Source organism: Urocitellus parryii, chromosome 2 (genome assembly GCF_045843805.1).
Source record: "Urocitellus parryii isolate mUroPar1 chromosome 2, mUroPar1.hap1, whole genome shotgun sequence".
In the NCBI taxonomy this organism is placed as follows: Eukaryota; Metazoa; Chordata; class Mammalia; order Rodentia; family Sciuridae; genus Urocitellus; species Urocitellus parryii.
Window position 1 is genome coordinate 182383099 of NC_135532.1, and position 15184 is coordinate 182398282.

The 15184-nt window shown below is 40.0% G+C and overlaps 1 long non-coding RNA gene across 3 annotated transcripts in view; it reads right to left on the reverse strand.

The window, feature by feature from the left end:
- LOC144253323 (uncharacterized) overlaps window positions 1-15120 on the reverse strand; it is a 220326-nt gene extending 205206 nt beyond the window's left edge. For 2 of the 3 annotated variants that reach the window (XR_013343275.1, XR_013343277.1), the window contains exon 1: window positions 14692-15120. This is a non-coding gene — a long non-coding RNA (uncharacterized LOC144253323). The remainder of the gene's footprint in view (window positions 1-14691) is intronic. The other variant, XR_013343276.1, reaches the window with a different exon arrangement.
- Between the last annotated feature and the right edge of the window lie 64 nt (window positions 15121-15184).

Below are 15184 nucleotides of genomic sequence, written 5' to 3' on the forward strand. Positions count from 1 at the left end.
AATGGAAGAATTGGTCACCTCTCATTCAAGACCGATATGATGTATAAAGTGGTTAGGTTACTAATCTTAGGTGCAGGGCTAGATTAACATATCAAGGAGAAGAACAAGATAGCTCTCCATCTTCAGGTGCTCACATTCAAGAGAAAGATAGTCCAATTGCTAAATAAGTATAAAGGAACTGAGTGCTAAGCTGAGTCATAGGGAGCTATGCGGAAGTGTGTCTTCAGAAGCTCAGACCTCCTTGATATTAAATTGTCCAGGTATATTCATAAGGAACCAGGGGAGAAAGTTCCAAGTTGACTGAAGGAAGCAGGGAACAAGTTAGTTATGAGAGTGTGGTGGTTCATACAAAGCAGATTATAAAATGTGGGGGTGGTGTGAAACCATGAGTGACATCTGTAGAATGATATCTGATACAGGGGGCTGTATCAGCCAACTGTGTTGGTGTCAAATGTGGAAAATATGCTGTGAAATGAAAAAAACCTCTGACCCAGGAGAAGAGGATGTCCTCTCAGTCCCGTTTCCTACAGTGATTTCACTTCTTCAGTTTCCAGTTTGGCTATAAATTGAGAAATGAGTTTGAAGTTGGGTATTTCTAAAGACAATTACACCTTTGCTATTTTTTTTTTAAAATTCTGGTCTGATACAAAAATCAATTCTTTCTCCTGTATGCAAATACGGTCTCTATTTGATGAATCCCCAATTTTTATCTCCAAACTGACATCTCTCTCTTTTTTTTTTTTTTTTGAATTCAGGTCTTGAATTTCCTATTGTCTATATTGCCATCTTCCCCTGAGATATCTCAAACATACCATGTTGAAACTGATGTGTGATCGGCTGTCCCTCTCCAGAGGTTGTCTTTTGCCCTGTTTCTAACTCGGTAAATGGAAATACATCCATCCAGCTCTCCAACCAAGGAGCTTGGAATTCATTCTTTTTTTAAAAAAAAAAAAAAATATTTATTCTTAAGTTTTAGGTGGACCCAATATCTTTATTTTACATTTATGTGGTTCTGAGGACCGAACCCAGTGCCTTGTGCATGCTAGGTGAGCACTTTACCACCGAGCCACAACCCCAGCCCTGGAATTCATTCTTGAAACCTCACTCTCCTTCTCTACCACTCCTTCTCAATCTGATCTATTGTTAAAGCCTGTTGGCTTTAAATTCAAAGGATATCTCAAACCTTTCTACATGTCAGTGCCTATTTCACCATTTCCCTAGTCCAAGGGACTTCTTCATCTCTCACCAGAGCTCATACAATAGCCTCGTAAAGCATCTTCCGTTGCCCCGTTCTTCCACACAATAGGTAGGATGGTTTCTTTAAAAAATAAATTCCATCCTGTCACCACTTGCCCAAAAAACATTAAATGTTTTCTTGATGCACTCAGAATAAAGTATACACTCCTGGCCATGGTCTATGAAGACTTGTGATCTAGCTCCTGATTCTCCTGTAACTTCATGTTCCACCATGTTGGCCTCTTTCCAGTCTCTGAACATTCCAGTTTGACTCACTTAAATGTTTTGACTTTGGTTGCCCCTGCATGGTACATTTGTCCCCTCATTCTTGGCCTGGATAACCCATCTTCCTCTTTAAATCTCAGCAGAAAGTTTCTTTCTCCTGGTCAATTATGTTCTTCCCAAGTTTCATAGCAGCTTTTTTATTGCCCGTATCTAAGTTCTCATACTTTATGATAGAAAATACATCTGATGATTTACTTGTGTAATGCTTCTCTGCTGATCTAGGCAGCAGGCACCTTTAGGAATGGCTCTGTATCATTCTTTGTAATGCAAAATCTAGCCCTGAGTTAGCACACAGCAAGTGCTCAATTTGTAATTGGTAGTTAAGTTTATATGTTTTGTGGCTGCCTATTAGTAAGGCCTGAGAATACGAGCATATGCTTATTTCAGGCTGAAAAAGCACAACCAAATGGGTGATAAAATAAGGCAATATAGCTGAATGGGTCCTGTTTCTCCACCTTTTCCAGTTCTAAGCCCTTAGAATCTTAACAGCACTCCACTATTCTATTAGTGAACACCCCTGGTTTTCAGAATCGAGAAGGGAAGTATCTCGATAGAATATTTCTTGTGTTTTGCTCCCGCCCTCCCCGATAAATTTAGCTTTGTGCAGGAATGTGGCTTCCACAGGTATGGTTGGGTGAGAGGTGTTTGGAACATAATGAGGGGAAAGAAAAAAAAATCATAAAGGGAGGTGGCTGTCTTTGCTCAGGGTAGGCATTGTCCAGGATTCTTGGGTTTATCCCAGCTCACTCACTTTGAAGTGTCTTCAAGATTGCAGTTTTGAAGCAATATACACCAGTAATTTTCTCCCTCCCACCTCTAGGGATCCAAAAATAAATGAGCTATTGAGCATGGGCTTGGTGCTGGCAAAACCTTGGTGCAACGAATTCTAAGAGTTCTCATGCCCCTGAACACTACCAACACAGCCCCTTTGGAGATTGTTGTGACTTATTTCTCTTGAGTCCACTGGATTTTCTGTTCCATTTGTTAGCTATTGTTATCAACTATAGAAAATATGAGATGGGCTTTTGAGATATTTATCTTTTTAACCCCTAACAAATGTCTTTAAAATTTTTAAGTAGCCATCATGTTCATCCAAGAAAATAGTTCTGATAAATTTGTATTTTGCTTGTACCTTTTTCTAAGTCGAAAGTTAGCACAAAACAACTAATTCTTTTTCCACTGGGGTGCAGGAGAGGGCTGGGAGGAGCTAAGGTAGAAAGAGGAGGAAGAAAGAGGAAGAAGGTACCAAAAAGGAGGATCTAACACTGGATTTCAGTTCCCACTACTGGAAAATGGTTCATTTCCAATTCTGCATTTCAAGAACAAAAAGACTTTCTGGTGATCTCTTTTGTTCTTTTTGGATCACTATGAATCCTTAGCAGCAACCTATGTCTTCTAGTGCTTAAGGGGTTAAAATATTTGGGGAAGTGAAATACTCACATTTAAGGATAGTTACAAAATCAAGTCAGGGTACTTCAAATACATTGTTCCCAGATATAATCTGAGCCTCAGAATTTGTTATTGAATAACCTGATGACTTTACATAACTGTGATAGTTCACTCATTTGATGATCCCTTCAATCATTCAACAACCACTTTGAACTGTGCATTATCATTTTCAAAGCACTTTCTTCTCCATTGTACTTGATATTTTCATGAGAATCCTGTGAGTACCCTTAACAGAAATTACCATTTTAGAGAACAAGAAACTGAGACCCACAGAACTTAGTCAGCTCTGGAGCTTTAACTGGAACCCAGATCCTCAGATTTCACATAGAATTCTCTTTCAGTTCTACCTACTTCAATTTAGTCAAAATTTTCTAAGTAAGCATCATTTGATGGACACAGTTCTAAGAAAACAAAAGTGACTACCCCTGTCCTCGAGCTTATTATGGCTTATCAGGGAAAGGCAGAGGCCAAGGCATGGGTGAGAATGGAGGAAAGTGCATGAGTCCCTGGGGAATGACCAGGGGTCTGGTGTAGAAAATTGTGGTACATGAGACTGGAAAGAAGTTAGAGAGAAGTTAGAGGAGACAGAGGACCCCAGTCCCTTCCTCTTCTTCTTGTTTTTGGCTTCCCAGACATAAAATGAATGGTATTCTTGCTCTACCACATGCTTCTTACTTGATGTGCTGCCTTACCACAGTCCCAAATCAACTGAGCCAATTCATCAAGGACTGAAAACTCTAAAACTGTGAGCCAAAATCAGCCTTTTGTTTTTATATGTTAATTATCTCTGGTGTTTGTTATAGGAATAGAAAGCTGACTAACACAATATCCAATGTCCTTTCCTGGCCACTGAAAATAGTTACAACTCCTGGCAAAAGAGCCCAATCTATCTTGAGGCAGTTTGGGCCTTGATGACTAGGGTGCTATGGAGAGCAGTCTGGATGCAAGACTGGCACCTGAGACTTTACCTATGAGTTCATGACCCAGAGATCTGAGATGCCCATAGACTGTGGTGAACTTGGTTTTGGTTGAGTGGGAATCTACGAGGTGCCTAGTTTCTGCTAGGGTCTAGAGTCTAGGTTGTGGCTGTTGCTTGAGGCTGTATGTGATTTTAGGGTAATCTATCTGATCATGGTAGAACCCGACAGGAATTGAATGCAAGAGGATATAAAACTCAGGATCCAGGCTCTCCAAGAAGAGGATTGACAGGAGTTAAGCAGGAACCTAGACTTGGAGTCCAAGACAGGGTTCTAGTTTCACTTGAAGAATGGATGATCTTAGCTATGAAGCTCTGGCCTGAAAGCTGAGTCTGCATGGTACTGAGGGTACAGAAAGCTGAGCTTGTGTGTGCACTAGTCTACCATAGGGCATTGGCTTTCCTGCATGGCACATTGAGGTGGCGGGGTTATACTCTGCTCTAATCAAACACTCAAAGAGGCTGAACCTGCCCTAGCAGAGATTCAGTGCCTCACACTGATGTGGGTGTAGGGTCAGGGACAAGCCTCTGAGAAGAAGCCTTGGGGTTTTACTGGGTTCAGAATCAGGACATTTGGGGAATAATTCTGGCTCAGGCACTATCTGTTACATAACCTAAAGCAAGCTTCAGAATCTTTCTGGATTTCTATTTTCTTAGTCCCTGGTGTGCCCCCTGGGGTCAGAGTCCCATGTTTTATTCCTGTTTGTTTCCCTAGTGTCTAGCACAGTGTCTTCCTAAAAGAGACAGTTAATAAAGTATATGATTGAGTGAGAAATGCATGAGTGCATAGAATGAGCCAAGAATGAAGAATCACATCAGTGTTTTAAGGACAGGTTTACTAGCATCCCGATCCCTGCCCTCACCCTTCTACATTCTGATGTCTAGCTCCATGCCCTTATTTGAGAACCAGTGACCCAAATAATGGTATACTCCCCACAAAGTTCTTAACGGCTTTGTGACTGTCTGATGATAAAACTCTGAGTTTATTTTAAACCTTTTCCCTCAGCATTCACTAGCCAAACATGTTATAAAATAAACTTAAAAAAGAATAATAAGTCACCTGTTACCCCAGGAGGATCCCAAAGAAGTTCTGTCTACTAGGAAGGCTCTTGGGTGGCCTCCTAGAGACAGCATAGTAACCAGGAAACCCTCTGACATTTGCAAATGCCATGAAACACCAACAAACAAGATAATCACACCACCACCAAGTGGGCGGGAGACAGATCAAAGACCTGCAGATTCTCCTCCATCTCATTACGGTCAATGCACAGAAAGGGTCTATTTTGTTGCTCTGGAGACAAGTGGCTCCCAGAGTGAAAGATGCTCTCCATGAGAGTGTGGGCAGCTCTCACTTTTACTGTGGGCCCTACAGATGTGGGTGGTTCCAACTTTAAGTCAAATATTCGAAATTCTGAATTAAGGGCCTAATCGTACGTGCTTGAAAGCAATCCCTTAGGGTTTTTCAGATTCTGAGTGTGTGCTTATGAGACAGATGAAAAACATTTTGGAAGATACAAAAAAGATTAAAGTAGAAAAAAAAGCACCCAATAAATTCTACTATCCCAAGATAGTTACTGTAATTGTTTTTGTTAATTATGCACTCATTTATATCTAGTCAATTTTCTATGAAAAATATTTTTAAATATAGTTGTGAATATACTATGCACACACATATATACACCTATAACAGGTATAGATGTATATATATGTGTGTATATAAGTACATACACCCACACACATCCTACTTCTTTTCACTTTCATGTTACCATATGTATTTTTCAGCTTTAATTTTCAGAATTAGTTATATTGTAATTTATTTAAGCATTCTTTAGCCAACACCCTTTCTCCCAACCTACTAATGATGGCACATGTAGGCTCTTAGAATTTTTACTATTAGATAAAATGCTAGGATGCATCTATTTATCCAAAGTTATTTTTTCCCCCTTGCATGTTGAATTATGCCTTGAGGACAGATTTCTAGAAATGGAATTACTGGGTCAAAAGGCATGACCCAGCAACCATCTTATGATTCTTTGTACATATAATCAAACAGTACTCTGAAAAAGTCATCTTAATTGATACAGGAGGAATAATTTCACCAATAGTTATTTAAATGTCGCCTTCCATTGTGAATATAAGTATTGGTTCAAAAATCTCATAAATACTTTGGCAAAGATGCTGGTAGAGGTGGGGAAAGCTGAAGGGAAGAAACAAAGAAACATTTAAAACTCAAGTGTAGCATTAGAACTAGAAGCAATCGTTAACTGACAATTGGTTAGAAATTAATGAAGCACTTTTGAAATCATAATGTCTATCAATATAATAGCAGTCCTCAGATGCTGCAGCAAAATAAATGATTCAGGGTGGACTTGATGGGAATCAACTCTACCATTAATTTGCCAAGTGGTCTTTGCAAATCAATTCCTTCCTGGACCTTTGTCAACTGTAGAACTGATGAAGTGAATGATGAGGATAGAGGCTTTCAGAATTTAGTCTATGAGATCAGATGCATATCTTCATAGAGTTTTGGGGTCTGATCCATGTTTCTTCTGTAAACATCCAGAGTTACAAGTCTGATGAAATCCACAATTCTACTAGAGTTATGTAGTGAAATAGCAGACACTCTGGGAAAAGTTTGGGGACTCCTACAACCTCAACAAAGAATCCTCTAGTTCTATATGTCTCTCTGTACCTGTGGCAAAGAGATCCTTGTTTCCATGAAGGCTTAACACAGAGAAAGGTTGAATATGTGACATAATGACATTTGGCCTTTGGTGCCTCCCTAGTGTTATCCAGATGGTGGCATTCAGAAACTAAATAAAGTGCTTCCAATTTAACAAAACAAAAATAATATTCAAGCAAGGTCTCCCATTTCCCTGACTCTATTCTATGAAAATGATTGAGTGGGAAGCAGGACTATTCAAATTTTAAGAGGGGGCTAGGTCAAGCTAGATGTGGTGGTGCATACCTGTAATCCCAGTGGCTCAGGAGGCTGAGGTAGGAGGATCACAAGTTCAAAGCCAGCCTCAGAAATTTAGCAAGACCCTAAGCAACTCAGTGAGACACTCTCTAATAATACAGGAAAAAGGGTTGAGATTTGTAGCTCAGAGATAAAGCAGCTGTGGGTTCAATCCCTGGTTCTCCCTTACAAAAAAAGAGAGAGAGAGAGAGAAAAAAAAAAGCCTAGGTCACTTTTTAGAGTTTTCTGGCATTAAAAATAAAAAAGAAGAAGAAGAAGAAATGAAAAGAAAAATCCCCAAAAATGTAGGTATATATTTTTCCAGCTAACAGACTTTATTTTTAAGAACAGTTTTAGATTAACAGAAGAATTGAGAAGATGGTACAGAAAAATAACCCTGTACCCATTTCTTGTATTATTACCATCTTAAATTAGTATAGTGCATTTGTATTAATGAAATAACATTGATACATTATCATTAATTAAGTTCATCACTGATTCAGTTCTATTTAGGTTGACTTTATGTCTGTTCCTATTCCGTGATCCCATCCAGGATACTACATTACATGAAGTTGTCATGTCTCCTTAGGTTATTCTAGACTGTGACAGTTCCTCAGACTTTGCTTCTGAAGACTTTGATGGTTTTGAGAATTGCTGGTCAAGAGTATTGTAGGGTCTCCCTTTACTAGATTTGTCTGATGTTTTTTCTTACGATTAAATAAGGATTATGGTAAGACAACTACATTATATCACATAGAGGGTATATAAAATTATTATTGTTGATGTTGACCTTGATTGCCTGGCTGAGATGGGATTTGTCAGAATTCTCCCTATTAAGTTATTCTCTCCTCATTATCTTTCCATACTGTATTTTTTGGAAAGAAGGTATTAGATGCGGCCCACACTTGGAGTGTAGATTTTTGGGGGGCACATGCCTATAATCCCAGTGACTCAGAATGCTGAAGCAGGAGGATCACAAGTTTGAGGCCACCTGGGCAACATGATAAGACGCTGTTTGAAAATTAAAAAAAAACTTAAAAAGTGGGGGCAGTTGCTGGGGGATATAGTTCAGAAGTAGAAAGCTCCTGGGTTCAATCCCCAGTACCACCACCAAAAAAAAAAAAAAAAAAAAAGGAGTAGGGATTTATGCTTCCCCTTTTTGATGGCAAATTATCTACATAAATTACTTGGAATTCTTCTGCATGGAATACTTGTTTCTTCTCTCTCATTTATTAATTTATTCAATGATTTATTTATATTAATACAGATTCGTGGGGGGGGTTGTTTGTTTTTTCTTTGTTTGTTTGTTTGTTTCACTAGTTTGGGTTATAAGCCAACGTATTTTTGTTTTCTCAAATTATTCCAGCTTTAGCTATTGAAAGTTGTTCAAGTTCCTGTGTGTCCTTGAAATGTCTCCTATAAACATTTTGTTTTAAGCAATTCCTTACTTCTTGGTGCTACAAGATATTCCATTCTCATTGTGTACGCCTCCTGCCCCAGTCCTAGACTCAGTCATCTCTCTAAGGAGCCCTGATTGTTGTCACTAGAGAATGACATTAGAAGCCAAGATCCGAGCTCTAGGCCCACTTTCTGCTTGTCATTGTTTCTAGGCCAAATATACTTTAAATCTTACCTTTATAGTGAGGTTATTCATAGGACAATTATATATTTATCAACCATATTATATCACACTAACCTAGGACCCTATGGTCTTGCACTGGAATTCACATAAAACTTGAGTATGATGGTCTTCTTTCAATCATGTGCCACTAACATTGCTGTATAAACCCAGTGAAGATATTGTCAAAACTCTTAATTTGAGGCCTTCTATAAATGTGAGTCCACAGCAAATAGCTCTTTTGAAGACTGCCCACTAGTAAACCATGGGAAAAGCAGAGAGGATTTAGAACCCAAGCATTTAAAGTTCTGGATCTAGCTCTGTTGGTGACAGGGTATGTGGGAAATTCTGTCTGGGCCTCAATTTCCAATTATATAAAATCAGTTGCAGTGGGTTGGATAATACTAAAGACTCTTCTAGTTCTTGCATAACTCCCAACAGTTTCACAATGAAGGAAAGAAATAGGTTTCAACCCTGACTGGGCTTAGTTCCAATATACTAGAGAATTTAAATATGATAAGGGAGGAGAGATGGTAGAGGGTCGTTACTGATAAATAGGAGCTACTTTATTATTTCCTGAGGATGCTGTGGGTCTGTTAAATGCTGGATAATTATGCCTGAGAAACTTTAGACCTTTCTTTTGAAGAATGTTGAATGAAAATGTATAGGAAATATTGATAGAAAGTGTTCTTTTATTGCTTTCAAGTTTGGTCTGGTAGGTGGAGTCTCCTCCTCTCTCTTTGTTTAAAGGGCAAACTCTTCATATGTTGTTTTCTCTGACTTCTAATAATTACTTTTAATGCAAAGATGGCTGAACCACCTCTTAGCTTCTTACCAGGAATCTCTCCTAGATCCTTCTTTCCCCTCTTCTTCCTTCTGCCCCTCCTTCTAATGCTATGAAATATTTTCAACACTCACATGGAACCCAGTGGCTTAAAGACTATCCCCTTTACAAGTGTCATCTCCTTCTATCACTGACTGGGACAGTTTCCAAAAACAAAAGGAAGGGGAAAAAAAAAAACAACAAAAACTATAGGGCAGAAAAGGCACTTGAGAACTGTCACTTCTGATTACCAATGCTGGAGATCAAAGGTCCAAGGTCTTAGTACCTACCTCCTCCAACTCTTAACATTTTAAATCTTCAATCGGCTTTTGGACTCATTCAGCATAATCCCAGACTTTGGTCTACAATTGGTTAAAAATTGATAGAGGTGAGGTTTCTGGACTGCCTTCTTTACTTACAAGTTTACATTTTAATCCTTTGCTCCACCCCCTGTACACATGTACACACAGCTCCTTCTCACCCCCATCCTAAAGTTACGTAAAAGTCTGTGTAGATGTAAAGGTTAGGAACTCTGCGCAGACCCGGCACCCTACAAATCATCTGGGTTATTCCTTCACACACCTGAGGAAACTGAGTCTTCAGTAGTGGCTTTGCTCAATGTCCCATATAAAATTCTAGGCAGAGCTGTAATTAGATACCAAGGTTTTTCTGGCAATAAGTCCAGTTTTTTCCTTCTCCCTCTGTGCACCCGCAGAGTTAGGTTTGTGTGTGTGTGTGTGTGTGTGTGTGTGTACACAGGTTACATATACACTGACATGTTGGAAACATGCACCGAGCCCTGTATAGTCTGACCTAAGGGAACAGTTTAATGACTCGAATTTCAGGCAGCTGAAAGGTTCCTGCGGGTGGAGGTTGAAATAAACAAGAAAAGCCACTGTGGAGATGTGAATGGAAAAGTACCGAGCCCGCCCTCCCTCCGAACATTCTTCCACTTCCCAGCTTTCCCTGCCATGGAGCCGCTGCAGATAGGCTTGTGCGTGGTCAGGTGTACAGAGGGCGGTGTGGGGCAGAGAGAGAGAGGGAGAGAGAGAGGAAAAAAAAAATTGCAGGCACAACACGCAAATCAAGTTTTTCCACTTCTAGCCTTAGGTAGTAGAGACAGCTAAGTACAGCAGCCGGGTAGGGCGGGCCGCCCAGAGTTTACAAACACTCAAGTGCCTGCCTCTCCTCATCCCTCTGAGTCCAGCTGCTGCATTCCCTCACGCTAAGGTTTCATAGGAAGTGAAAACCCTGTTATTCAAAACAGTGATCGAATGCAATAAACAAATGATCATGTGCCCCTACCTCCATCACTTCTTTATTTTAAGCTCCAGATATTTATTTCCATTTTAAATACGTGAGAAAAAGTGTGGAAAAATCAGTGTTTGGGGGAAAGCTCTGAGCCGGGCTGAAAAGGTTTGCTAAAGGGGGGAAAATAGAATAATAAAAAGCCCCAAAGCACTGGCAGCAGCAAGTGGGGCAAAACTAAATGTTGACGCTTCCTTTTCAGAAGGTACTGGCTGGAAATCATCCTCTACTTTGTTATTGTTGTTTGTTTGTTTATGTCTCAAAACTTTCTGCTCAATTTATTTTTCATTTTTATTTATTTTTTTTGGTGGTGCTGGTAATGGAACCCAGGTCCTTGAGCATGCTACACAAGAGTTCTACCATTGAGCTATATAACCTTAGGCCTCTGTATTTCTTTAAAACACCAAGAAACTCCTTTCTTTGTCCAAGGATACTCTATGGAGCTTGTTTACAAAAATTTTAAATGAAGGATTCGAAATAAACAGGTGAAAGTTAACAAGTCAGATAAAATTTCCGATACCCTTTAAGTACTGCACTGTAGGCTACACACATAAACAAACCCAGATGACCATCCAGACTCCCATGCTTATCATTACCTGGAGTTGGTTCTGAGAACCAGTTTCCAGTTTTCACAGGACCCAATGTAGACTTGCTTTCCTCAATTCTGCCAAAAGACCAGATACCCACCTTCAAACCTAGGTCGTCAGGTCAACCTGAATTTCTAAAATGACTCAGGACCATCAAACCACACAGACCCATTTTCAGTTGTTGCCAGAATCACAGGCACCTCTTGTGAGGAGCCAGCCTACCCTCTGCAAAGAAGGAAGCCTGGAGGAGTGATTGATCAGGAAGTTCCTTCCAGTTCAAAAATCTATAATCCTTAGAGACCTACCAGGGTTTCAGAAGTTCCTGACAGGTGAAACCCACTTCCCATTTTAAGCCCCCTTAGAAAGAGGACAGGACAGTTTATTTCAAGGCCGGGTTCTTTTTCAGCTATGATTGAATTGCGAGGGAGGTTTTGTGAGGGGAACTGGATGTGAAATATGTTCCTTTCCTTAAATAGATGTAATATTAGGACCAGGCTATTTTATTCTGTAATAAAGCTTATATTTACACAGCAGCTGTGATCAGGGACCTATTCCTATGCTTAGTCTATGGGGCAAGGAAGCTGGTCTAGTCCTATTTTCTGAGTATTAATAACCATTAACCATTTAATCATGGTATTAGTTGATATATAGTGTCCCCAAATCTATAGGAACATTCATGAGACCCCAATCACTCTTTAAGGCTTCTTAAGCATGATTAAATAGAATTTGAAAATATTCAAGTCAGTCATTTCTTTACTACTATAACATAGCACTGCTAGGGTGAGGGAGGCCCATGAAGTGATGCCAACTGGGACCCATGAGGGAGAGATCAAGAAAGAGAGAAGGAAGAACATTCAAGATGACATTAAATTGGCATAACATTTGATAAAGTTACTTTCCTAGGAATTGAAGAGATTGTGAAGTGAGTGCACAATTATCCTCACCATTCATTTGAGAGAAACAGATTCACCTAAAAGTAAGTGTCTATCTTTAGAATATTTTCAATAATCCTTTCTCTCACTTTTTCCAATGCGCTCACTCAGGCTTTCTCTCTTCAATGGGTCTCTTTCTGTTCTAGTCAATTTCTTTCAATGTAAACACATTGATTTGGGGAAAAAAAAAAAAAAAAAGAAAGAAAGAAAGAAAGAAAAAATGTGGGACTCTGGCACTTGGTTCCAGAAATAATGTGCTGAGGAGGTTTGAGGTCCCTGGTGATGGGGTTAATTATCTATAAATCAGGCTTGGTGGGTTCTCCCTCCTCAGGCTTCCTGCAAAAAATTGAAGAGGGCCAAGGTAGGAGAAGGGTGAATTCCTTCCCAGCCCCCACTCTGGTTGGTTCCACTGCCTGAGGGAACAGATTTCCCTTTGCTCTGCAGCGCCCCCATGGGGCTAAGAGTGGAGTGGCAAAGGAAACACAGGAGGGACAAGTTGTGTGTTTAAGATTGGGGCATAGGACAGTGCATGAGGCAGACACAATTTTGACAAGAAAAGTGACCCCCCTCCCATCACAAAAGTAATACTGTTATAGGGCCAGTTAATACAGAAGAGCCATATACTTCACATTCTAAGCCATATATACTTTGCATCTGAGAAACCCGAAAGTGTTTACAGCTTATAAAAAATAGAAATCAGATATATAAATACACAAAGAAAATAGTTTCAGCAAAATTGGGGTATCATTTTGAAATCAGTGGGATCCATTTAAAACTCTCTAAAACAAGAAAGAAGGGGACTCATAAAAAAGAAAAGAAAAGAAAAAAACAGACATTCTGTCTTCTGGCAGCATGAATCCGCACTTGACAAAGTCATGTGTCTTTGGGGGTAAAATGTTCATTTCAACAACAGTGACAGGATTAGGTCTATGTATATTTTTCAAAAATCCTTCACAACACAGGCTTTTCTGCAGAGGCTGCGGTAATCCATCTGTCAATAAGTATTAAAATATTCAGATTTCACAGGGACAGACACACATATTTCCTAAGCTCCAGCCCTTGTGGAAAGTAATCAGCCTCTTTGGACTACCCCTGGTTGTAAAACCTGTGACACAGCCTTTGGAAGGGGTTTTGGGGGGGGGGGGTGCATTCTCAGCCATATCTGAAACTTCTTATGTGACTGTCAGTGAAAGAAATCCCAAATATCCGAGGAAACAACCAGCGATCTTTTAAAGCTCCGCTCCCTTCTCCATTATAGATCCAAATTTGGGGTTGCACTAGTTATATTGTTTAGAGAAAAATCTTTATTAGAAATTCATATGTGAAGAAATTTTGTGGAACATTTAAGAACTCATCTGTGATTTAATGAGTCGCTTGAAGGACTCTCATAGCCAAAGCTCAGAACAGTCTGACCTTTGAAAGCTGCTTCTGGTCCAAACATTTTGGGTTAATTCTTGAGGAATCTGAAATATTATTTTCCCCTCACACCCTTCTTTTAAGAGAGAGACATAAAAGAAACAAGAGTCTCCCTCATTGAGGGATGAGTAGGAGGGGAAAAAACCCCAACCAACATTTAAATAGGGAAACTGGCAGCTCTGAACAAACAAACCAGGGCCCACAGTGAAATAATTCTGCACTGCATTTGCCTTTAAAAAGAAAGGAAAAATGAAAAAGAGAAAGAATTATTTCCTCCTCTCAACTCCAGAGCTGAGAGGACTGTGCTCCGTGCGGTGCGTTGTAGTTGTAGCACAGTCTGTTCTAAATACACGCAGTATCTGTGATACTGGCACGGCAGGCCTTTAGAATTCCCTCCGGCTGATCCCTTCAACACTGACTGAAGAGACTTTTCACAACGACCTTGAAACAAGCCCGGGGTGGGGGGTGGGGGTGGAAGGAAGGAAGAAAGAAAAAAAGAAAGAAATGAAAGAATTAACCCAAAAAGGAAAATCAAAACACAAACATGTATTTGGCTCACAGAATTCTGCAGAACACACACGTACATATATCCAAATACACACGTTTCTTGCAACAAGAAATTCCCTAAGAGTCAACAATAACAGAGTAAACCCACCACTTGCTATCCTGGAAAGAAACAAACCAAAACAAAACAAATTCTTGGAGCATTTCTCTCCAGTGCAGGACAGCCTCTCTTCAGTAAAAGTCCAAGGGGAAAAGGAAATTGCACTAAAGAGGGGAAAATGGGGGTTGGGATTGTCACATATGATTAAAAATGTAAGCGTCTTTCAATAGTATCAGTATTGAAATAATACATCTTCTTTTAAATGCTTGAGCGATTAGATAGGGAGAGAAAGAACGCACACAAAACAAGAATCAACCGATGACGGATCCTAAGCTTTACGTAACACCACAAACTTGCAAAAGGCAAAAATCAGAGGCAAAAATCTGAAAATCATCAAAATACAACAACCAGAAATCCCAAGCCATCACACCAAAAAGAAAAAGCTCAAAAACACCCTCCACCCCAGTCCCAAATTAAAAATAAAGCAAATGAACCCACCGAACACTGCTTGGCAAATATTTTTCTCGTGGTGCCTAATATATTAGCTGGAGAGAGCTGTGGTGTTTATTGTTTTTTTCCTCTTACTCGTCTCTCTAAACCTACTATATATAACATACTTGTTCTAGTGGTTCAAATCTCTCGCTCCCTTTTATGCATTTAGCTCGAGGAGCTGAGTTTATGGTAAGAGAGGAAGAATTAGCCCAGACCCCGGGAAAGCAAAGCGCACTCCCCCTCTTATGTCACCGAATAGCAAATTAGTTCTCAGAATTCCAGAGGCCGAGCTTTGCTACAGCGAAGACGCCGACGTCACACAGGAGGCGCCCACGTGACAGCGGCGGAGCAGGCCGTACCATCATGCAGAGGCCCTGGAGGGAGGGCTGCCTTCTGTCCACTCGAGCCTCGAAGCGGAACATTCATAACCAAGACGGTTATCCTGTAAGAACTTCAAAATATGCCGTAAAGTGGGAAAATATTGTGACTTTGAGGGAAT